The 25,163-nt window shown below is 41.0% G+C and overlaps 1 protein-coding gene across 3 annotated transcripts in view; it reads right to left on the bottom strand.

The window, feature by feature from the left end:
- Positions 1-25,163, bottom strand: part of CALD1 (caldesmon 1) — a 181,968-nt gene that overhangs the window by 102,769 nt on the left and 54,036 nt on the right. For all 3 annotated transcript variants that reach the window (XM_021692968.1, XM_021692963.1, XM_021692966.1), the window contains exon 2: positions 13,631-13,724. The gene's annotated coding sequence lies outside the window, so the exon portion shown is untranslated. The remainder of the gene's footprint in view (positions 1-13,630; positions 13,725-25,163) is intronic.

Genomic DNA, 25,163 nt, shown 5'->3' with positions numbered 1-25,163 from the left:
GCACCTTCCTTATTATACACCTTCCTTTTCTGACCACTATAACCTCATCCCCAAGATAATTATTTCTCTTTCATTGCAAGGAACCCTAATCTTTCAACACTCATAACCATGATTAGACATATCCTTTATGACTAGTCACCATTATTTACCCACTGCAAATTTTACGGTCCAACTCATTCAGTGAAACCCCCCCACACACACACACAAAAATTATACCATCAATATGCAGTAAGCATTTACTGAGCATTTACTGTGGTGCCAAGTTCTGTCACACGCCCTGGGAATACAACAGTGAATGAGACTGAAAAGGTCCCTGTCCTCTTGGAACTTGTATTTCAGACTTCCTTGCTTCTTTAAACTTCTACCAGGTCTATCACACCCATCTTCAATTTTGAATCACAACTATCATCTGTTTTCTGGTTTTTGTTCTTGAGATTCAGGGCTTGTAGGAGACAGTCAGGAACCATGTTTCGTCTGCCTCAAAGGTTTGTGTGAATTTCAGCTGGGTGCTCACTGTGGCTCAGTGATGTTTCTCTTCATCCTACATGTACTGGGTGATTCCTGGGTGTCACGTATCCCAGCAGATTCCTCACCTCTGCCCTTCAAATGATCTTCACTCACCTCAATCCTTCCATTGTCTTTCCCCACAAACTCTTGGTGAACAGTGACCTGGACTCACACTTAGGAATCTGAAATGAGGTACTTGGACTAGGTAAGGGCCAAGGTTTCATCCTACTCTATATAATACTATGGTTCCATGCCTGCTCTCCCATCCATCAAAGTTGGATGCATCAAACATGATATGTCCATGTTTCCTCCTTTCCAGGTGTAAATGATATCTAAGTACATTCTCTTCTAATTTTCTAATTTAGAAAGCATTAACCTTCCTTTCAAGCACATTGTCCCATGGCATCCTAGATAAAACTATTTTATTGCTTCTCAACCACGTCATTCAATTTTCTTTCTCTGCACTTTTAATTCATACATCACATCCATCTGGAACAGGCTCCCCTTTTCATTATCCATATTCTATTTAGTCAAAAATTCCTGGCTCAGATTTCACTTTTTCATAATGGCTTTCCTGAGGACTTTTGGTAATTAATAAATGTACTGTTTTGCCACAGCTTAATTGTTCTAACTAGTATTTAAATATTTTATTGATATCATATTTTCTGTATATTTTCATGCTTTAGGCCACTTATGAATAGATAACCATTGCTTAAAAAATCTCTTCACTATCGGGACATAGTAGGCACTCAGGAATTATAGCTGATTTGAACCATTAGATTTTTATTCTAGATTCTACCATTCTGAGTATGGAAAATGTAACTCAAGCTGATTCATCTCTATATTTTATTGACTGATCAGTGTTTACAAAGTGAATTAAAGACTTTGGTAATAGACTATATATGAATCTCAAAAGTTATATAAACCCACATTTGCAGTAGTTACACAGTAAATCTGGCAGTGTTTTCTTTCTGACTGTAGAAAATGAACTTCTGTCCTTCTTAAAAAAATTCAATTTATCAACCTGCTTTGCTCTTTTCTGAACAGAATGGTTCATTTGGGACTCAAAAACCAAATAAACACATGGATTGTAACATACAGTTTGGACTTAACTTTAGCTCAACCTTCACCATCTTGCTCCAAAAATTTGTGCTACTTAAGAAAAAAAAAAATACATGCAATCACCAAGGCACATTTGTCAAGACCAGCAACACAGAAATAAGAATGAATGGGATCAACCTGAGGAGCTCTACCTTCTCAAGTTGTTTCTGTTCTCCAGTCAGTGGAATCCAGAACACGAAGCCACACTAAGAGCAGACTAACAGGTTATGGCCTGTATTTTTTTTTTTCCATTCCTGCTCAGTCTTTTATCATTATCTTTTCTCTATTCATATTTCTCCGTTTGCAAAACGCTGATAGACTTAACATGACTAAAATCAATGTCTTTGTGGCTTCTCTTCACCTTAGCAAGAGTGGGCAGTTTGGGCATTTTAGATTTATGAAGTGATGGTGTTTATGTACACTGACTCCAACACTTGGGAAGACAACACATTTAGGGACTTCAGGTCGCATCTTAGAGTGTTATCACAAACACTACTGCTCCATTTGGAGCACTTCAGATCTCTAGGGCAATCATTGTTTGATGCTCAGGTAGAAAAGTAGGTTTACCTCCATTTAAAGAAAGAAGGCTGAGATGTATACAACTTTGGCACCAGGTCCTGAACCACAGCCCATCAATGGAAAACCACCACTGGCATTTAGAATAATCTCTACACCATTCTGAGAAGAGTGAGGAGAAGTGAAAATGCAGAACACAACTGCTTCTGCGCCCTTTTCCCCCAGAGTTTAAAATACTTTTCCTTGGCAAACTCAAAGAAAATACACTGAAAGACATAGGTTAATACTAAATCAGAACAGGCCTGGGGCCACTTCTGCTCTTGGCCTCTAGAGAGAAGTAAAAGGCATAGGTGTGAACGCTGAGGCAAAGATGGAACTTCTCCACCAACCTGTGTCTGTGTGAGGACCAAAAATGCATAGCTTGGCCAGAAGAAATGTAGAAATGTGTTTTCTAACTGTATGCCTGATAACAGAAGCTAATTCTGATGTAAAAGGGTGGGGTCCTTGCCCCAGCAGAACGATCCAACAACAGGAAGGGCTGCTAAGAAAGTGTGAACCCCTATTATTGAAGAGTCAGGTAGAGGTGAAATGGCCAGCTATTTAGGGCTGTAGTGAAAGATAGTTTTTAAGATATATGTAGATTTATATGTCAACAAGATAGCTGGCTAAGGCTCTGGATCTAGGTGGTGGTGGTGGTGGTGGTTGTTGTTTTTAGTGGGGAAGAGAAGAAAGGGAGAGGGAGTGAATCTTAAGCAGGACGCATATCCAGCAATCTCACAACCCTGGGATCATGACCTGAGCCAAAATTAAGACCCAGCTATCTTGCTGACACAGGGTATTAGCACAGTGAGACAGTTTGGATGGCAGGCTATATATCCAGTTACATTGCTGGAGACAATTCAAAGTTATGTGCTAGAGGTGCTTTGCTAGTGGTAACAGGTTTGCACATGAAGGACATGCTATTATTAAGTGGGGACTAATCATTCCTTAGTGAATTTTTCAATTCTATTCATCATGATCCGCAAATACATTTATTGTGTTCTAGAATTATGAAGCAAGTTAGAGGCTATCTTCTAGGAGTTTATAATCTTAAATGAAAAGCTTTGAAACCAAACCAAGGGACATTATTCATGATATCCCTTGGACATAATAGATAAACAATTAAACATATAAATCTACATAGAAGTCAGTTAATAAATTGAAAAGTGCCTAGACTGCTTCCTCTTTCCTTTCACATGAATCATGTAGGTGGTAGTTGTAGTTTGGAGAGTTCTGGACTTTTCTTCACATAAGAAATGACTCACAGTGTAGGTTTAAGACTAGCCTAAGACTACAAGGTCCCTGAACCACTTACTCACTGACATGGATTTGTGCGGATACCCATATTCTATTTCTATTGGCTTGTATTCGGATTTCTAGGTACATATCTGTCTTTCCTAGAAGATGGTAATCTCCTTGAGGTTATTACTCATTTTTGTGATCCTTCGAAATAGTATTTCAGGGGCCGATCAAATAGTCCCTTAACGGACTAGTTTTTCTCACAGTCAGCAACGTTGAATACTTGTTGAATTGGAATGGATTCCAGGGCATTTCTTTCACTGCACTTAATTGGTAAACAGAGGAACTTGGCTGAGGCATTTTCAAAAGGCCGTGGGTGTCTCCAGGCCAGCTTTTAGTACTACCTTGGCGGTGGTGGTGGTTCACTATGGAGCTCTATTTTATGTTGCGATTTGTAGCTGTGGTTGTTTTCCTCTAGTGGAAAAGAACCTTGTCTTAGAAAGACATTCTGGTTTCAGGAAGAGGGATATTAGGCATTTGTAACTGAGGGAATAGGCTAGTTCTGGGACGTTCAAAGAGAAAGAAGGACAAAGAAGACATATGATGAATAAGAAAAGAAGAGAATCAGAGTTGGGCTGAAACTCTCTAAATTGCCAAGGCCTTTGGAGATTCCTTGCCACTCCTCCATCATAATTAGAAAATACTGACATTCAGAGCCGATTTAAATGCTTCCATCAGTCTAAAAAAAAAAAAAGTGTTGCCTGATTTTGCTCTCTAACCATGCTCAGTAATTAGAAACATAAGGCACTGTTCTGGATGTTTGCTTGGGAACCCACCTCTCCCAAGCCTGGTGTCATTACCCATTGGCTATAGGACTTTTATCTTTTCTCACCATCTCTCTCAGGAGCCCCAGCCCAGGTCACAGGAAGAGTGTGAGGTTGCCACGGGCATTCCTGGAAAAACCTGGAGACCTCCGGCGCCACCTCAAATCCTAAAACGCACAGAAGAGACTCATTTTGCCTGCCTGCTTCCTTGCTGGAGCTCCATAAATCTGCACTGCATTTGGAAAGCAGTAGTTCAAGTATGGTAAGATAGGTATTCAAACCAAAAGAGTCAAAGGGAGGACCTGGGTGACAACCAGCTTGAAAGGACATCCTTGTTTGTTTAGGAGAGCAAGAAAGCTGTTCTGACAGCTGATTCTAGGGTTCCTCAGCCTCTTGCTGGAAAACCTGTGCTTTGCAAAATGCAGGAGGAGAACACAATCTAGGAAGCAGCAGCAGTGGGTTTTTACTTCTGACAAAACCCACAAGGAAAACAGAGAAATACTTGTAATCAAGGACTCCAACTCAACAGGCACCTCGCTTGTCCAATTAAAACATGTGGCAACCACCTGCTAAGCATCTTGCAAGAAATGATACCTTCTTGTTTTTCTACCTGATCTAAAGTCTCTTTGGAGAACATGCGCATTTCCCAGTTTTTCACACTCAAACAATGCTGTCCATGCTAGGTATAAAGATGACTAAGCAATTTTGTAGTAAGTAACAAAGCAAGTCTTGCCAATTTTGGAATAATTAAGTTTCTGCCGTCTAATATAAACAGTTCCAAGAACTACATGCAGCCTACCAAAAGTATATATTACAAGTAGTCAACACTGTGGCCAGCTGGCAGACAGCTCAACCTAATAAAGCAGAATTGTTCAGAATTCAGAGTATTATTTTTCTTTTCTCCCATTATTTTTTCTGCATCCAACTTTGTTTCTTTGGGAATCTTTTCAAGCATACAAAGCAAGAAACTGTTGTGGAATTGCACCTCCGGTAAACGAATGAGCATTTCTCTTGAGATCCCATTTCAGCCCTGTCTACGCAGACAGCCAAAGCAAAATGGAGCAAGTGAATCTACTTTGTTCCCACTCAAGTTGAAGTGTTCCTGTTTTGCTTGACCATAAGAAAGGTCTACAGTGACCACCAGACAAATGAATATGCACATTAAACTGTATGTCCATTGGGCACTGAAAAGATCTTCTTTCTGACCATAGATCCTTGTACTGCCTTTACCAGGTAGCTTGGTGGGCCAGAATTTATTGCTAATAAGGCTGAAGTCATAGATTAATACCACCAGGAATGAGTTAACTGTTTAAGAGAGAAAAAAAATCTTAAACTATTGCCATGTGCTATGACATTGATCTTGGCCAGCTATAATGGCAGATGTGGCTCAACAACTTCAACTTGAGAAAATAGAGATGGTTAGACTAACCCATTCCACCATGACCTTCAATAAAGTGTATGGTCAAATGAGTGAGTGTGAGTGTGTCATCACACAAAAGCTCTCTGCATATTCAACTGCATTACAAGCCCTATTGTCTTCTTCACTGTGATTAAATTCATACATAATCAAAAGTGGTTAAGGCTCTGCAACCATCATCACAATGAAAACTTCAGGAAAAACATTCAACAAATATTGTGAAGTAATACCCGTGTACTAGCCACCTTGCTTGGTGTGGCAAATAAGTTGTGAACACGACTACTCTGCCCTTGCTGGGCTTATAGTCTGATGGTAGAGATAGGCAATAAATAAATAAAATACGAATTGGGATAAGGATTAGAAAGGAAAAACACACTGCTCCGAGAGAGAGCGACAGGAGTGACCTAATGCTTTTCTTTGGACTAAAATAGGACATAGGCAGTAACAGCTTTTTCAAACAGGAATGATATTAATACACATACAGACATGCATTCATAAAGAGAACGTGAGTTTATAAGACCAGAGTTTATATTCATTAAACAAATACATATATAAAGACATCTGTTTTGCGCCAGACACTCTTCCGGGTGCTGATAAATCAAACTTTTCTCTACTTGTCTCTCTTGAAGAAGTGGGTGAGGACTAAAGTAGCTAGTCAGGTTTGAGGGATGATGAACTATTCTCACCCCTTCTTTCCCACCTCAGGTCCTGTGTAAGTAATATAAAAATAATGATATATCAGATGCTGTCTGCCACAATTTATATAGACATAGAGAATCCACTTAAGATATCAACTTCACGTGGCTAAAGTAGGAGGCATGAATGAGGGCATCTTTCTGGAAGCCATCCAGCTCAGTGACCTTCTGACAAGAAAAGCACGTTTCCCACCCACCATTAAGCCAAAATTTGCTGACTGAAACAAAGCTGGTCCACTTTGTTTTTTCAAACTTTGGTTCATGATTCCAAGAAATGAACAGTCCATAATAAATTTACCCCAGTGGCAGAACATCTCACAACCAGCTTTTCCCCTTTGAATACCACAAACAGACCTTTTATTTGTTGACACACAGCCCCTGGACATTCAGGAAAACAAGATGTTCTCTTGCTGCTTTTTAAGTTAAATGCATTTAAGTCAGGGTCTCAGCTGAATTTCAAAAACAGATGTTACAGATGGGGCTGAATTGACCCCAGCAGTGACAGGCTATTTTAACTTGAACTTGAATATTCTTTGTTAGCAGGAGGAGCAATCAAAGATGCCTTCAACTGGAAACAGGAGCAACCCAAGGTTTACTACTGTCTCCATTCAGTGACGGCCTATGGGTCTGGGAAGCTGTTGGCCATGTGGGACTCCTGGTTTGGGGAATAAGCAGGTGAGGGATGATGACTGGGAGGTTTACATGCCTTGGTTTTGAAGGGGCTAGTGAGGAAGAATGATCTGCCTCCCACACGCCACCATCCTGCATCTCTGGAACCCCCAGAGGCCCTCCATGAAATGGCTTCACTGCACCCATCACAGGACTCCTCTCCCGACCCCACCCTCAACGTGAAAACACAACTCACAGCCCAGGCCACACTCCTTAGTCCTGCAATAATGCAGCCCTTGTTTCTGCCTCTGGGCCTTTGTCGCTGCTTTCTCTCTCTCATTACCTGAAGTGCCCTCCACTTGGAGGAGAATGAATGCACCCCTAAGAGCATTCAAATTCAAAAAAAAGAAAAAACAAACCACCCTTGCTGGGCAAGAGCAGCATATATATACAGGTCAATGTGGGACTCAGGTTGCCAGTTTGTGACCCCTGATTATAGGGCCATTCATTAATGGCTGATCAAGCTAGGCACTGTGAGGAGATGTAAGAGTAAACCCACAAAAGAACCCATACAAGCTTACAGTCCACATGGAGAAGTTTATTTACTTAGCCTACTCTGTACCAAGCACGGTTCTCAGAACTTTTTAAGTATCAATTTAAATCTTCATAACAATCCATATTGTCTCCATTTTACAGATAAAAAGGCCCAGAGAAGGTGAGTCATGTCTCCAAGGTAACAGAGCTAGGAAATGATAGAGCTGGCATTTACATCCAGGCAGCCTGGCCCCAGAGTCTGTGCTTTTAATCACAGAACAATGCTCCCATCTCAAAAGACTTGTAAGTGGATAATATAAGGTAGACTCTGGCAAGAACCTTGATGATGAAATGACCGGTGATTGCCTGGAAGGATCTATGCTTCTGTAAAAATGCGCTTTAGTAGGAGCTGTTTCCTGGATTTGGCCTACTCCATGTTAGGGTAAGCTCATACGTGATGCTTATTAGTGAAGTAAAAATGAATCTCCTGTGTTTTTTTTTTTAAAGATTTTATTTATTTAACAGAGAGAGAGAGCACAAGCAGGGGGAGGGCAGAGGGAGAAGCAGGCTCCCTGCTGAGCAGGGAGCCCGATGTGGGACTTGATCCCAAGACCCTGGGATCATGACCTGAGCCGAGGGCAGATGCCCAACCAACTGAGCCACCCAGGTGCCCCTGAAATCTCCTGTTTATGTTCATTTGTGTTTTGGCAAACTGATGTATTATTTCACTTAAGTGGGGTTTACTTTAGAAAATAAGCTGAATTCATTCTAAAGTCTTAAAAAATAAAATACAGTACTTCACACTTTGACTCTTTGCTTTTTAAAATTTAATTAGCTTTAAACGTGAAGATCAATCATCTAAGTTTATCTGTTTGTGTCGGTCTCGGGGCAGAGCCACATTTGTGGGATGTGAAGATTATTCGGGAGGCCTTCTTTAAGAAAGAGAATACAGTTTTAAATGTAAAAAAACATTCGCAGAAGGGTTGTGGCAGAGACGTATCCAAGGGAGGGGCCCTACAGTTTCAGCTCCATTGGTTTCATGGCAAATCAACTTTGGATTTCTCACCTTAGGGTCTTTTGAGCATTCCATAAAAATGTCACAGTATCCTTACTTTGCTTTTAATTTTCAATTTCTTTGAAACTACAGTTATGTCCCCCTTTAAAAAATGTTTCCTGAAAACCAGAATTTAGGAAACAAATAACATTGGGCGCAATTATGCATCGTTCTTCAAAGCAATTTGCAGCAAAAAATTACAGATATAGCCAGTGCATTGCTTGTTTTGCCTATAAACCACATAATTAAGCATGACAGGTGGACAAGAGTGCAGAGAAATTTAAAATATTATGACTCTTTGCCAAGATGAGGCCAATGAAAAATAAAAGTATTGGAAATCACAATTTACGTCAATGAACGCATTATTGGATTCACCAAATTTTCCATTGCATTGAATAAAGAAATAGTCCATTTTGTAGGAGAGAATGAAGGAACACTAGAATTGCTAATATAGCCCAGACCTAACATAGCATCTGAGATGGAGAGGGTCCAGTTCGATATACTGTAGAAACAGTAAATTCATGAGTAACTGAATATATGCGTTTGAGGAACAAGAAAAAGGACAGATGGTGCTAATGGTGGTCACAAGCCTCCCCCTTAAACCCCAACTTACAACTGCATCTTTTATTTCTAAACCATTAGCCACATTCTGAGGGAGGCAGTTAGAAATATCCCCAGAGTCTCTCATTACAACAGATGTCTTTATGTTTATACACGGTATAAGTCTGTGATGGAATCATATTCACAATCATGGGTATAATATACTTATGGAAGGAATTCTTTGAAGAACTTGGAGAAAATGTTTTTAGAAGAGTTCCTTCCTTCAGTCTCATCCTGTGTGTATATTCTCTCTCCCCTTTGCATCCTCTGGGTATGATAAACACACTTTCCCCAGTCTGAGGATGCCCCATTCCATGATATATCCTTTCTGGTCATTAAATAACAGGACCCAATATTAACGTTGGCCTTCTCCATCCCTTTATAAGAAAGTGTTTTCAGCCAAAGATATTAAACTAGTCAACTGCTCCTTTCTCCTGTCAGAGAAACAGCCAGCATCCTGAAATCACAGCTCATTTGTACCACATTGGCGTGAATATTCAGACTCCATTTGTCTCCAGCTCTTAAACGCTGGTGTTAGAGTGAATGATAGACATTTTGTTTTGAAATAGCAAAAAGGAGGAGGAAAAGAAAGGCCCAAGTAATAATTTTGGCCTAAAATATCTGTGTCAGGGAATGCAGCTCTGCCTTTTCCTTAGTAAAAGTCGATTAAAAAAAATCTAGATTTAATTTGGCGTTAAGGTGGACCTGGATGTAGAGAACGGTAGGAAGGAAACTGTTTCAGATGTCCCCACTCTGACTGCTTGTTCTACGTAAACCCTCTTGGAGTACGGCTGCACGTACTGCAAGATGTCCACAGCCGCATTTTGTTGAACATTCCAAAGCAGAGTTCAGAAGCAGCTGGAACTATGTCCTTGGACTATATAAATCCACTCATAGTTAGAGCCTCAGGTAAGACTTTTGATCATTTTGGTTGAAATCTATTAAATAGCACAATCATTCTTTTTCTCTTTACTCATACCCATTGGAACAAAAGTCTGGAAAGGAGTTCTAGAAGAGACTTTCTTCTAGAAAGTGCTCCTGGCACCACTGTCTATGTTTCTCCCTGCCCTCTGTGGCCTTCATCTTGGCTTGTCCACCCTGGCACAACCCCCTCTGTCAAGAGCTGTGCTAGGCAGGAATGTGTGCTTCCACAGAGGCACCTCCTAAAGCCAGCTGCAATTCCCTGGCCTCGAAACTGCCATCATTTGGCCAAAGTTACAAAATCCGAATAGGGTGATGCTGGAATGTCCTCTTACCCCACCTAACATGGAAGTTTCCAGAATGTTGAGATGACTATGGGATTGTGTTCCTTTTGTCCTTTCAGTCCCTCACCAAACTTGGGCTCATTGCATATTTTCTTCCTTATACCTCATGACAAGGACCTACGCGCAGACTCCTAAAGGTGAGACTCTTGGGGAAGGAGTGGATTCAAGACATTCTCACATATCAGGCTGGTTCTAGAGCCACTACCAGAATTCTATAGAAAAGATTCTTAGTTTTAAGAAAGACCCCTTCAGATCCTGTGGTAACAAGCTTGGGCACACCTGAACTAAACAAGAGACTGAGCACTTTATTAAAGGTGTCCAGGGAGACTCGTTCTGCAAAACTCACGAAAAGAGGAAGAAAAAAAGAAACTTCTCTTTCCACTCCATCTGGAGTTTCAACCGACTCCAAAAATATTGGCCCACAGTGGTTATAAAATCTCCCATTTATGCTGTTCTTAAACAAGGGCAAAGCCTTACCACTAAAGCACTTCTTTTACATGCTCATAGGAAAATCATCTCTCTCTCCAAACCTTATAGCTGACTGAAATTAATGAAACACAGTCAGGAGGCACCTATGCTGGCCATTGGCCACCATTCATTTGGAACACCCCATCTAGGCCATTCATGGATTGTAGAGCTATTTTCTCTTGACTACAAAATTTCTCTTTTCTCATGTTACATAAATAACAATTTGAGTAAAAATCACTGATTCAGGTGTCACTGATATTCTGGGTAGCTGCATAAAAATTGGCATCTTTTTCTAGCTACTCAAAGAACACCAAGAGGGAAGTGTGGAAGTGGGTACATGAAGAAAGCTGGTATCTCACAATTCATTAAAGAACATGGGTGGGGTTTGCAGAGAAGGAGGAAGTTTCCAGACCTCAGACAGTTTCTTCCATGGATCATCAGACAATCCAAGGAAAGATCAAGGTTCTGCTAAAGAAAGATAACTAAGAGAGGAGAGAAAAAGAAAATAATTGCAAGGAGAGAACTTAAAGGAAGAAATGTAATACTTCAGAAAATAAACGAAATGAATAAATATCTTTCCTCCTTTTGTTTGTATCACAGAAAGCAGGAAAACTAGTGCTGGGATAAACATGGCCCCATGAGAAATGACATTTGCTGGTGGGGCCTAGAGAGAAGATTGTTATGGCCATCATGGCCCATGGCCTCTCCACGCTCCACCAGCCCCCATTCTGGCCTGGCTGTGAAACTCTAAAATATTGCCAAAGCCTCCTTGAGAGCACAGGTAGAGGAGTGGGGAAAACCAGCAGGGATCAATGGACTAAGGAAGGAGTTCAATGTGAAAGTTGTCCACTCCCTTCCACTGAGCCCTTTACTGGCTGTCTAGACAAGATGGTCTATGCCCCTGACCCTGAGAAGGATCTACTTTCTGTCTCTCTTGACATTGAGGAATCTAACCCCGGGCTCCCCTATCGTCCAGTCTGATCAGCTCTGATTGGTTGATGAAAACAATGGCCACAAAGGAAGGAGTTGATGTGTGAGACCCCCTTGGCAGAAACTTGGGGAGTCAAACACATGCTCATGGGTACAGTTAGCTAGAGGTTGGCAAATTTGGGGAGGACAAGCCCCACAGGAATGGTGTGGGGCATAGACCCAAAGGAGGGGACAGAAAAAGAAATAAAATAGGTCCAAATAAATGAGCAGAGAGAAATAGATAGACATATATTAGTTAATATATATGTTCTTACAACCCCTCATTAGAAGTTGCATGTGGATTTCTTTTTCGTGGGAGGGTTCTTCTGTTATTTACCAAGAAAACCTTCTGCGTACAATTTCTGGTGGCATTTTGGAAACACCGCTCCTCTATCTCCACGCAATCTCTCTGGATGACTTCATCCATTCTCATGGTTCTAATTCCTAAGTAGAGGTTATGACTGGGGACATCTCTGTCTCTAGCTCTCACCTGAGCTTCAGACTGGCATAGGCCCTTGAGATTCCACAAGTCCTCACACTCAGTAAATCCCAATCTAAACTCATCGTCCTTCCCTCCTGGAACAGCGCTCTCATGGAAGAGTGATAGGATCTGGGGCAGGCTCATGCTATTTACTGTCTCCTACCTTTTTGAGAAGAGAGGTAAGTCTCCTGGGGTCAGCTAATCATATTTTTCTTCCAGCCCCTCTCCAGTCTTATTTCCACTTGTTGTGATAGAGGGCAGCAAATGAGGAGAAAGGACCACTAATAATCATCATTTGGAGATAGTCTTAAAGCAAATAAATTGTAGGTTCAGAGGCTACATCTAATCTTTAGAATGTAACTGTATTTGAAGATCAAGTTTTTAAAGAGGGGATTAACTTAAAATGAGATGATTAGGATGAGCCCTAATCTGATGACTGGTGTCCTTGTCAGAAGGGGAAATGTTGGATGCACAGAGAGACACAAAACACGTGTGCACGCTACAGGATGGCCATGCAAAGACACGGGGAGAAGACAGCCATGTGCCAGCCAAGCAGAGAGGCCTTAGGAGAAGCCAACCCTGCTGACATCTTGATCTCAGATTTTTAGCCTCCAGAACTGTGGGGAAATTTTTGTTGTTTAGGCCACCCGGTCTGTGGTATGTTGCTATGGCAACCCGAGCAAACTACTACGGGGTGCAAGGGATATAATCCGGAAACAACAATTGTCTGGGAACCACTCTGAATTCCTGAAAAACTTTCCCTCTTACTGGTGCCAGCCTGGGCAACACTGTGAACAAGTGAAATTTCCTTTACTTTCCATATCCTCTCCCTTCTGAAATCCCCTCTTTCTGCTCCCCAGTAGACCTCCCAGCGGTGGAAGTTCTCCTTCCGGCTGAGGAGGGTTCACCGGAAGTAATGGTACTTATTGTTCCTGAAATCACCAGTGTCTGTGCAAAGGTGAGCTTATTCACTGGGGAAGACTGACTTATCATCTCTCCATTCCCTCAAGTCATCAGCATTCTTTGCTGGAAGTGAGGACTTCATTATTATTGATCTGGGACTATTTTGCTTAAGATGTTATATATGCAGGAAAAAAACAAAGCAAAAAATCAAATTACAAAGCAGAAAAAAACAATTCCTTCCAAACTTGATGGATTAATTGGTAAATAAACTATGAGGAGCATAGCAGAAAGCCTGGCTTCTCACAGTGCATCTTTAGGTGCAAGGATTTAAAAAATCAGGCACAGAGAGGCTGTGTAACTGCTAAGAACAGAGCCTCCCCTACCCCTACATCACATAAACGCTACTCACAGGTAAGCAATCAGATGTCCACTTCTGAGGCTTCTGGTTGATCACCAATCCTTGTAGAATTTGATTGAAGGATCTTAAAATGTTTTAATGATACCTGGTATAAAAGGAGGATGGAAACATGATTAAGTGGAATGAATTTTAGTTACTGTAGACTGTATGTTTTAAAATATCATTTCTTCCTCAGGTACTATTGTGAGTTAGGACCTTAAAGGGGGAAATAAGTTACCACCGGATGTTGTGCAATTGCATTTTAAGAAAATGAGCACAATTATTCCAGTGTCAACCTCTAACTTACTCTAAGTAATGGGGTGGAGAAGGTGATATAGTTAATACAGAACAGGGAGTACTACAAATGCCAATAATCAAAGACAAAGGCTTTAGAACATAGTCAAGGACACCCCCTTCTCCAAGCCCAACCACAATCCTTCCAAGCTTCAGACTCTCAAAGACCATTTGGGCCCTTTGCTTTGTCCAGAGTCTTCTGTTGGTGATGGTCAGGAACTTGACTAATGGGTAGAGGAGAGTCTGGAGGATTACAATTATAGAAATGTACTAGTAGATAATCTAGAGTTAACTCTCTTGCACCTGAAACACAGCAATAAATATTAAACATTAGAAAGACCAAAGAAATAACAACTGTGAGACTAAATCACCATTATACCCTTAAGCCTTTCCCAACACAATGCAACAAGGACTTCTAATGAGTATGAGTATGAAATGCAACTTTGCGCTTTTAATGTTTGCCTTTAATCAAGTAGAGTAATGGATCTCAAGTGGACCTTAAGAATATAGCTTGCTTTCGGGGCGCCTGGGTGGCTCAGTCGTTAAGCGTCTGCCTTCGGCTCAGGTCATGATCCCAGGGTCCTGGGATCGAGCCTCATATCGGGCTCCCTGCTCGGCGGGAAGCCTGCTTCTCCCTCTCCCCCACCCCCTGCTTGTGTTCCCTCTCTTGCTGTCTCTCTCTGTCAAATAAATAAATAAAATCTTTAAAAAAAAAAAAAAAGAATATAGCTTGCTTTCATCCATCCCCAGCCTCTGCCACCGGGCATTGGAAGAAAACAGAAGTTCATAGAGGTGAAGGGACTGGCTTGGAGTCTCACTGCTAGAAACTGGATCTGGATTCCTAGATTCTCATTTAAGTTTTCACAGGTAAAAAAACAAAACAAAACAAAAAGCTGCTTAGCATGTTACTTATGGTTTGTATACATCTGAGGAAGGCTGTTATGCAAACTAACGATCAGGGAACCTTGAGGGGCTCACAGATTTGTCAGTAAATCTGGGTGCTATCCCTTTCCTTAATCTGGAGCAGCCACTCAGGCTATCTGTAGCTCCCCTCCCTCAACCTCTACCACCTCTTCCCACTGGTCCCAAGTGCACACATCTACTGTTGTTCTGTCATACATCTAAAGTTCCTTGCTCTTGGGGTGCCTGGGTGGCTCAGTCGTTAAGCGTCTGCCTTCGGCTCAGGTCATGATCCCAGAGTCCTGGGATCGAGCCCCGCATTGGACTCCCTGCTCTGCGGGAAGCCTGCTTCTCCCTCTCCCACTCCCCCTGCTTGTGTTCCCTCTCTCGCTGTGTCTCTCTCTGTCCAAAAAAAAAAAAAAAAAAAATCTTTAAAGTTCCTTGCTCAGCGTTCTGGGAATGGGGGCCCGCATCTGAAGGAGGCTAAAATCCAGTTGGAGTGATAAAACATATAATTACACTTCCGGGTTACAAAGCCAGAAAGTGACAAGAGCTCTCAAACCCACTTAAATTTTGTTTCTTCTACTGTGGGTCCAAGTTTGGAGGTCTTTCCTATAAACCTGAGGAGAAGGGGACAATAAAATCGTGAGGCCTGGGGTGCCTGGGGGGTTCAGTCGTTAAGCGTCTGCCTTTGGCTCAGGTCATGATCCCAGGGTCCTGGGATCGAGCCCCACATCGGGCTCCCTGACCAGCGGGAAGCCTGCCTCTCCCTCTCCCACTCCCCCTGCTTGTGTTCCCTCTCTCGCTGTGTCTCTGTCAAATAAATAAATAAAATCTTTAAAAAAAAAAAAATCGTGAGACATTTCCTAGGTGGAAAGCTTGCCTAAGCCTGCTTCATAATCCAGTTCCTTACAGCTTCTAGTCCCCTGCCAGCATGCAGGAGGACATCAAGAAATACCTGTTGAATGAATGAATGGAAACCATGGATGAACTTCCCAAAACTGTAGGCCAAATTTTGTGCATATTAACATTCATTAGCTTTCAAGGCAGTCTCTGCTCCATTTTTCTTCCTGCCAAGTTAGAATTGAAGGGCCACAAAACTGATGAAGCTCTTACTCCCTGTTTTAAAATCTTTTTCTAACATTAGTTACCTTGCAACTTCAAATAGATTCCTGGGTGCCTATTATTCACTGGACCCCTTTAAGCTTTTAATTCGGTGCCCAACACATGGATTCCGGCTGACCTGGCTCAAAGGCAGTTACTGAAATTCTCTGTAGACAAAGCTGAGTCTAGACCGGATGGTAAAGAAGGAAAACACCTGAGATGAAGGAAGAGGGGAAGGGAGAGAGAGCAGGATTGTGTTAGGCAAGTGAGCCTGTCTTCCTCCCACAACCCCCTTCCCAACCCATGGCAAACAGCCAGGTGCTATTTATTGATCCTTTGATTGAACCGTCTGCTCAGGCATGTGGGGCCATCTGGGTTTTATATGAAAGCATTAGCTCTGGGAGAATCAAGGTGTAATAAAAGGAAAGGAGAGGGTGTCTGGATGGCTCAGTTGGTTAAGCAACTGCCTTCAGTTCAGGTCATGATCCTGGAGTCCCAGGATCACATCCCACATCAGGCTCCCTGCTCAGCAGGGAGTCTGCTTCTCCCTCTGACCCTCCTCCCTCTCATGCTTTCTCTCTATCATTCTCTCTCTCTCAAATAAATAAAAATCTTAAAAAAAAAAAAAGGAAAGGAGAAATTTCTGTCCTCTCAATCAGATTTCTAGTTCTCCAAGAGTAGTGATTTTCTTAAAAACCTCAAAAAACCCCTAGCTAAAGCCAGTCGGTAGCATGAGAAACAGAAACTAGCACCTTCCTAGGTTACCCAAATGAAAAAACATTGCCAGTACAAATTTGCAAAGAGTGATTACAATTCTACCTTAAAATTCCTACCACAAGTATTCACGGAAAGATGCCATTTCCCAAATGGATACCGAAGGGTTGGGTGAAGGGGAGGGTCTTAGGTGATACATAATTATAACAGGTAGTTATTACAAAGGTTAAATTAGGGATCCTTTATAAAAACGAATAACTTTGTATAGCCAACAAGAACCAGGTTTTAATTATTTTAAAATTTTATTTTATGTGGTTGAATTAGGACCCCTTGATTTTTTTTTGAAGTGTCCTATATTTTATTTTATTTTTTTTTATTCTTATGTTAATCCCCATACATTACATCATTAGTTTTAGATGAAGTGTTCCATGATTCATTGTTTGTGCATAACACCCAGTGCTCCATGCAGAATGTGCCCTCCTCAATACCCACCACCAGGCTAACCCATCCTCCCACCCCCCTCCCCTCTAGAACCCTGTTTGTTTTTCAGAGTCCATCGTCTCTCATGGTTCGTCTACCCCTCCGATTTCCCCCGCTTCATTCTTCCCCTCCCGCTACCTTCTTCTTCTTCTTCTTTTTTTTTTTTTTTAACATATATTGCATTATTTGTTTCAGAGGTACAGATCTGAGATTCAACAGTCTTGCACAATTCACAGCGCTTACCAGAGCACATACCCTCCCCAGTGTCTATCACCCAGTCACCCCATCCTTCCCACCCCACCCCCCACTCCAGCAACCCTCAGTTTGTTTCCTGAGATTAAGAATTCCTCATATCAGTGAGATCATATGATACATGTCTTTCTCTGTTTGACTTATTTCACTCAACATAATACCCTCCAGTTCCATCCACGTCGTTGCAAATGGCAAGATCTCATTCCTTTTGATGGCTGCATAATATTCCATTGTATATATATACCACATCTTCTTTATCCATTCATCTGTTGATGGACATCTTGGCTCTTTCCACAGTTTGGCTATTGTGGACATTGCTGCTATAAACATCGGGGTGCACGTACCCCTTCGGGTAGGACCCCTTGATTTTAACATTAATATTTATCTTTAAAAATCCTCCATGACTCTTTTGTAATATGCTCTGCTTTCATTACGGACATAATAAATACTATGTATTAAGGGCTCTTAGTGCCAACCTTTGTGCTAAGTACCTGGTACACATCTATCTCATCTGATCTCTATAGCAGCCTAGTGAGTTTCAGTCTTAGCCCTAAGAAGCTCATTGTATTTAAGTCATTTGCCTCGATTCACCCAGCTAGTAAGTAGTGAAGAAAGTATTCAAACCCAAGGGCTGACCCAGCCTGATGGGTGTATTGAAAGGATACATGCCCACATTCACTTATTGAGTGAGTACTCTGCACCAGGATGGGGCCCACAGAGATGAGCAAGGACTGCTTTCCCAGAGCCTGTGTTCTGGTGGAGTAGAGACAACACACGTGTTTCTGATCATGAGGAAATAAAACCGCATGTTGCCATAGAGGGCCAGTGAAAGGCCACCAGAGGTTGCATGGTGAAAGATGGTCTCTCCAAAGAGAAGACATCGAGGCTGAAGATATATTTCTAGGAAGGAGTAGCCCACGTGAAGATCTAGGGAACGAGTGTTCCAGGAGTAGCCCTTGAGGATCCTGGCATGAGGTAGAGGCTTTTATAAGATGACTGTGTGCTCTGTGATCATGAAACACTTTCAAGTTACTTGGCCCATATGGGACTCAGGCTTATCTGTCTGTTGGCAGAGTACACAATGCTGAAAGATGTGCCAAACAAGGGGACTTACCAAAAAATGATCCTCCAAGTGCCGTCTTTGCTGGAACTCATGACAGTGGTAGTGGTGCTGGTCACCTAGCCCTACCCACAGAGGAGAGTGCCAGGGACGCATATGGCCACTTTTGTATTCAGTGCCCAGAATGATGGAAGTCCCCTGCGCCCCCTTCTCACTTGGCAAACTTGAAGAGAGCTGCTGTCTGTGGGCTTATGTGAGCTCCTTTCAGTCTTGTGCATTGGAGGATAAGGCAGAATATTTCTTAATAACAGAAGAATGAAAAGCTATAGGACATAATCCTTGGAATGGGAAAGGAATGGTAAGTAGCTATGTCAGTCGTAGTTGGCAGGAAGTCACATAATTTGTGGGGATGGAAATTAAAATATTTAAAAATAGATCTATGGGTTTTAGTCAGAATGAGCCAGTAACAATAAAACATCACTAATTGTCTCTTGTGAATTGTCTCTGTTTTTCATTTATAGTGGAATATGGGAGCTGGGAGTGTTTTAGAAGGGAAGAAATATGTGATCTTAGGGAATTTGGTCACTTAAATAAATACTAATGAGTGAACCAACCTTGACCAAGTCGTTTAACCACTTTAGGGCCCTCAATTCCTTCATCTGCAACATGAATTTTTTGAATAGAGATTTAAGATCCCTCCAATTCACATGGTTTGTATATAATTCTATGATCTCCGAGGGGGAAAAAAAATGTCTCGTGCATGTCTCAGTATCTGTGAATGACTTTGTAATGGTTGTGAATAAAACAAGCTCAAATGAGCGCACCCCTTTTAGCATCTAAGAGGCTGCTCAACTGAAGGGTACTGTGTTGCAGGGACCACTGACCCTCCCATTCCATCCCCCCATCATTTCTAAGAGATGAGTGTATTTTATAGCTCCAAGGGAAATGATAATATATTATAAAATAATATCTATCATTTATTGAATACCTACTATGTGCAAAGAACTTGACATCTGTTATCTCATTTTTTAAAAAGATTTTATTTATTTATCTGAGAGAGAGAGAGTGAGAGAGAGCATGAGAGGGGAGAGGGTCAGAGGGAGAAGTAGACTCCCCACCGAGCAGGGAGCCCGATGTGGGACTCAATCCTGGGACTCCAGGATCACGACCTGAGCTGAAGGCAGTTGCTTAACCAACTGAGCCACCCAGGCACCCATCTGTTATCTCATTTAATCTTCAAAAGAAAACTATAAAACCGGTTGTTTTTATTAGCCCCATCTGAAAGCAAGGAAAGATTCAGATTCACTGCCACACAGTTAATAAGTAGCAGAGTTGGAATTGCACCGAGATTTGTTTGATTCCAAAGCTCTTCCCATGACTGAACACTCAGAGTAGTCATAGCTGCCAATAACGACACTTCTTTTACTCTTTTGAGATTTATACCAAAGAAAAAATTTTTGGAGGAGGGTCTTAATGAGTCTGTTTAATGCAGATAGACCGACTTATGCATTTGCCTACAAATGAGTAGCCTGTAGCAGTTTAGTACTCACAGAGAATAGCTAGAAACTCTGGGTAAAATTCCAAAAACCAAAAATCTGTTTGAAGGCATCAGAGAGCTGCTGCAGTAACCAAGACTTAAGGGGCCAACATCCTGGAGAGAAAGAAGGCCTGGAAAAGTGGCCTCACATTCAGTGATTTCTCCCTCAAGGCATTTGCTGAATCCTTAAGACACAAAAACATGACAGAGAACAAGAAACCAAGCAGGATACTTCTGCACAGCACAGTTTTCAGCAGCTGCCCAGAGCTGAGTAGGAAAAACTTCAAGAAGGAGAACCATTTTGGACTGGACAGAGCTACTCTATTCTAATTGTGGTGGTTTTTACACAGCCGTATGCGTTTGTCAAAACTTACGGAACTCTACTAAAAGGAGTAAATGTTACTATACGTAAATTATGCTTTGATTAAAATAATGGAAGGAAGGGAAAAAAAGAAGAAAGTGTCTGGGGACACAATCTCAATAGGACCCTTGGAGAGTTCACCCACAGAGAGGGGACAGAAGGTCCATGGAGTGATACAAATTCACCTCAGCCCTAATTCAGCTAAAGTGAACTCCCCAAATCTATCAAACTACCAGAACATAGGTTAACCCCATCTGGAGGAAAGCAATATCATCCAGCACTTCAATTGGGTATGCATATGGAAAAAAAGAAAACTAAGTCTTGACCTCTGTTTAACACCATACCCTCCACCCCACGCCCTCCAAAAATTCCAGATTGAGTGTAGATCTAAATGTGAAAGCTGACACATAAAAGCATTCAGAAATAAAGTAAAGGATATGTCCTTGTTCTTGAGATAGGAAAAGATTTTGTAAATCACTAACCATAAAGCATTAAAATTGATAAATCTCACTGTATTAAAATTAAGAACCATAAAGAGAGGGAAAAGGCAAGCCACAGGTTGAGAAAAAAATATTAGCAATACATATATTTGACAAAGAACTTATATCCAGAATATATAAAGAATTCCCACAAATCAGTAAGAAAAAGATAGATGACCCAATAGGAAAATGGGTAAAGGTTTGATAGGCACTTCACAAAAGAGGATACTAAAATGGCCAATAAGCATATGAAAAAGCGCTCAATCTCAATCATTAGAAAAATTCAAATTAAAACCACACACCATTAGAATAGCTAAAATTCAAAAGACAGACAATTCAAAGTGTTGGTGAGCAACTGGAACTCTCATGCACTGCTGTGGGAGCGTAAACTGGTACAATCACTTAGGAAAAATATTTGGTAGTTTCAGCTGCCGAAATGGAATATTTGTGTATCCTGTGACCAAGATATCTTACTCCTAGGTATGTACACAACAAAAATCCAGGGGTGCTTGTGTGGCTCAGTCGGTTAGGTGTCCGACTCTTAATTTCGGCACCGGTCATTATCTTGGGGTCCTGGGATTGAGCCCTGCATCAGCTCTGCGCTCAGTGGGGAGTTTGCTTGAGGATTCTTGCTTCCTCTCCCTCTGCCCCTCCCTCCACTTGCACACACACCTCACTCTCAGATAAATAAATAAATCTTTAAAAAAAATCCATGCATATATTCATCAGAAGACGAACTAGAACAGAATGTGCATAGCAGCACTTTTTATAATAGCCACAAACAGGAAATCACCTCATTGTCTACCAATGGTAAAGTGGATAAGTTGTGGCAGGCAAACAATGAAATACTGTATAACTCTTAGAATGATCTAAGTATTGCTCAGGCAATGAATCTCAGAAGCATAATGTCAAATAACAGAAGTCTCTCACAACACACACACACACACACAGGAGGATTCTATTAACATAAAATTAAAAAACAGAACTAATACTTGGTGTTAGAAATCAGAATAACAGTTATCCTAAGGCAGTGGGGGTAAGGGGAGGAGGTTGACTGTAAAAGGGGGCACAAGGGGGGTTTTTCGGGTGCTAGTAATGTTGTTTCTTTTTTTTTTTTTTTTAAAGATTTTATTTATTTATTTGAGAGAGAACATGCACACGAGTAGGGGGTAAGGGCAGAGGGAGAGAGAGAGAAGCAGACTCCCAACCAAGCGTGGACCCTGATGCAGGGCCCAATCCAGGACCATGGGATCATGACCTGAGACGAAAGCAGACCCTTAACCTACTGAGCCACCCAGGCGCCCTGTAATGTTCTGTTTCTTGATCTGGGTGGGGACTATACCATTATGTTCATTTTGTGAAAATTCATCATGCTGTACAATTATGATCTGTACACTTTTCTGTACATTATACATCAATAAAAAGATTATTTTTATAACATGTGAAGAAAAAAGATGAAGCCTCACTCGGGAAAGATGACAACTAAAGGGAATTTCTGAGCTCAAAATATATAAAATCATGAAAGTTCAATATTTCTGATCATATATTATACCAGCAGGAAAATAAAATAACAAAAAGAAAGACAAACAATGAGAGAAAACAAGAAGGTAATACAAATCAATGTACTCTGTAGGGGGAAAACTGTAGTCAGAAAGGCTGGGATCAATTTGGCCAGTTATTTCTAAATTAAAAGTCAACACTGGATTATTTACCAATGACTTAGTGAACTTTCCATAGATATATTTTGGTTTACTATATCTTAGAAGGGAAAGTTTGAATGTTTTTGCAAGTGGCCCATACCAAAGCTATTCAAATACAGGGGCTACTTATCATGTTAAGATGTGGTGAAACTTCATGCCCATTCAACCCTTTGCTCGCTAACCACACTGTTTCTCCTATTCGCTTCCAACCACCCACCTTCCCAAATCTACCTCCAGTGGTGCACATGTGCATCAAGCTCTTGCACAGGTTTCCTCTTATTTAAATCATATGTTTCCCATTTAAGTTTTTGCCTATGTATCTTGAGTAATATTTGTCCATAGTACACTTGTATTTCAGTGTAAATTGTTATGTCTGTGGGAGAGTCTCTTGGTTTTCATGAGATGCATTTTTCATGTTACTATGGAATTATGCATATGGACATATAAGGATATTCATATAAATCAGTAGATGAGAGAGACAAGGTGCATTAACAGAATTCCATATTAAGAATTTATTTAGCCAAGCAGGTTAAATAAAGCAAGAAACTAAGGAAATTGTTCATATAATTCAAGAAATGTCAATGATTCAATGAAAGTAAAAGTTCTCTTGGCATTCTGCAACTAACAGATTTACTGCATTGGGGACTGATAAAGCTTCAAACCATTCAGTTGGGTTGGACATCGGTCTTTCCCTTGAAAGCAGCATAGAATTGTGAGAGAATACAGCCTGTGGGGTCATAATAGAGGTATGACCTTAAGGAAATTCTTTGTTGGATATAGGTTACTTATTTTAAAATCAAAATGATTAGAAATAACAAGTGTTGGCAAGGATGGGGAGAAAAAGGAACCCTTGTACACTGCTGGTGGGAATGTAAATTGGTGCAGCCACTGTGGAAAACAGTGTGGAGGTTCCTCAAAAAGTTAAAAGTAGAACTACCATATGATTCAGTAATTCCACTATTGGGTATTTGCCCAAAGCAATAACACTAATTCGAAAAGATATAGGCACCCCAATGCTATTGCAACATTATTTACAAGAGCCAAGACATGGAAACAACCTACGTGCCCATCAATAGATGAGGAAATTTGGTGCATACACATGCATGCGCATGCACACAGACACAGGAATATTACGCAGCCATAAAAAGGGTAAGATCGTGCCATGTGAGACAACATAGATGAACCTAGCTGGTATGATGCTAAGTGAAAGAAGTCAGACTGAGAAGGACAAATACCACATGGTTCCACTCATAAGTGGAATCCTAAAAAAAAAAAAAAGAAAGAAAGAAAGAAAGAAAACCACAAATGAATAAACAAACAAAAAGCCAAATCAGACCTGTAAATTCAGAGGACAAACTGATGGTTGTCAGAGGGAAGGGGGAGGAAGTTTGGGAAAAATGGGTGAAGTGGAGAGGGAGACACAGCCTCCAGTTACAGAACGGATACGTCATGGGAATAAAAGGCACAGCATAAGGAATATAGTCAATGATATTGTAATAGTGATGTAATGGGACAGACAGTAGCTACACTTGCGGTGAACATAGCATAATGTATAAATTTGCCAAATCACTAAGTTGTACACCTGAAACTAATGTAACATTGTGTGTCAACTATACTCAAAAAAACGAGAATAATAATAACTACCTTGAGGGTTTTTCCTCCTCTGTGTCCCACAGTATTTTGTTAATGCCTCTATAATGGTATTGTCACAGTGGACTGTCACTGCACGTGGACGGGCTTCTTGACAGCAAGGACAAGGTCTTTATTGGTAATTCTACCCCAAGCATTTTGCATATGCCATGGCATATAACATACGCTCCATAAAAGTGTGTTGGGGGAGTGAGGGAATAAATGAATGAGAAAGCATATAATGAGCCTAGTATTACACCCAGAATGCTATGCGCCCCTAATGAGCTTACCTCCTCTCTTTTCCTCCTCCCTTGTTATCCTGTATCTGGAAAGCAGAATGAATCAAATGAACCCTTTGCTTATTTCTATACCATCAGTGGCATAGAATTTTGTTGAATTTCCCTTAAAATTTCAAGGAACACAAAGGATATAGCTTAGATATATGTTCTCAGAGGAGCCGTTTTTGTACAACTATGAAGAAGAAAAAAATTCTTAATGGAACAAAACAAGATTACATAATAGTATGAAGGGAGGGCCTTGATGTCTTTAAACAGTGTGTTTGCTGCAGGCGTTCCTATTTTTCCTTGAACAATTAATGAATTAAGAATAATCCATGATGCTATTTGTACTGGCCAACATCTTTCAATTGTTAACAGAAGAATGAGAGTGGATTTTTACAGGCAAGATAATTTCTGATTGGAGAAGCAGTAAGAATGTATCCATGGCAGGGTGAAGGTCAGATGTTTATTTTTAAGCATTATGAAAAGTTCTCTACTTGTCTGAAGCAAATAGGAAAGAGAAAGTCATTTATGGCATTATGAAATTTCTAGACTTCTCATGGGAAAGCAGCTGACGTCAGTGTTTGATAAGCTTCCTGTGGCTACAAACATACAAGACATTAACTCCTGAGAAAAATGTAACTTTCTCTTTACAGGATCCTGGTATACCTGCAGCTGGACTTTGATATAACTACCGTTCATTACGAAAGACCTGATGATGCAGATATTAAATAAATAGTCCAAAGACTGTGGAGAG

This window comes from Neomonachus schauinslandi, chromosome 12 (genome assembly GCF_002201575.2).
Source record: "Neomonachus schauinslandi chromosome 12, ASM220157v2, whole genome shotgun sequence".
Taxonomy (NCBI): domain Eukaryota; kingdom Metazoa; phylum Chordata; class Mammalia; order Carnivora; family Phocidae; genus Neomonachus; species Neomonachus schauinslandi.
Note: the sequence above shows the minus strand (reverse complement) of the source record. Positions and strands in the feature narration are given on the sequence as shown.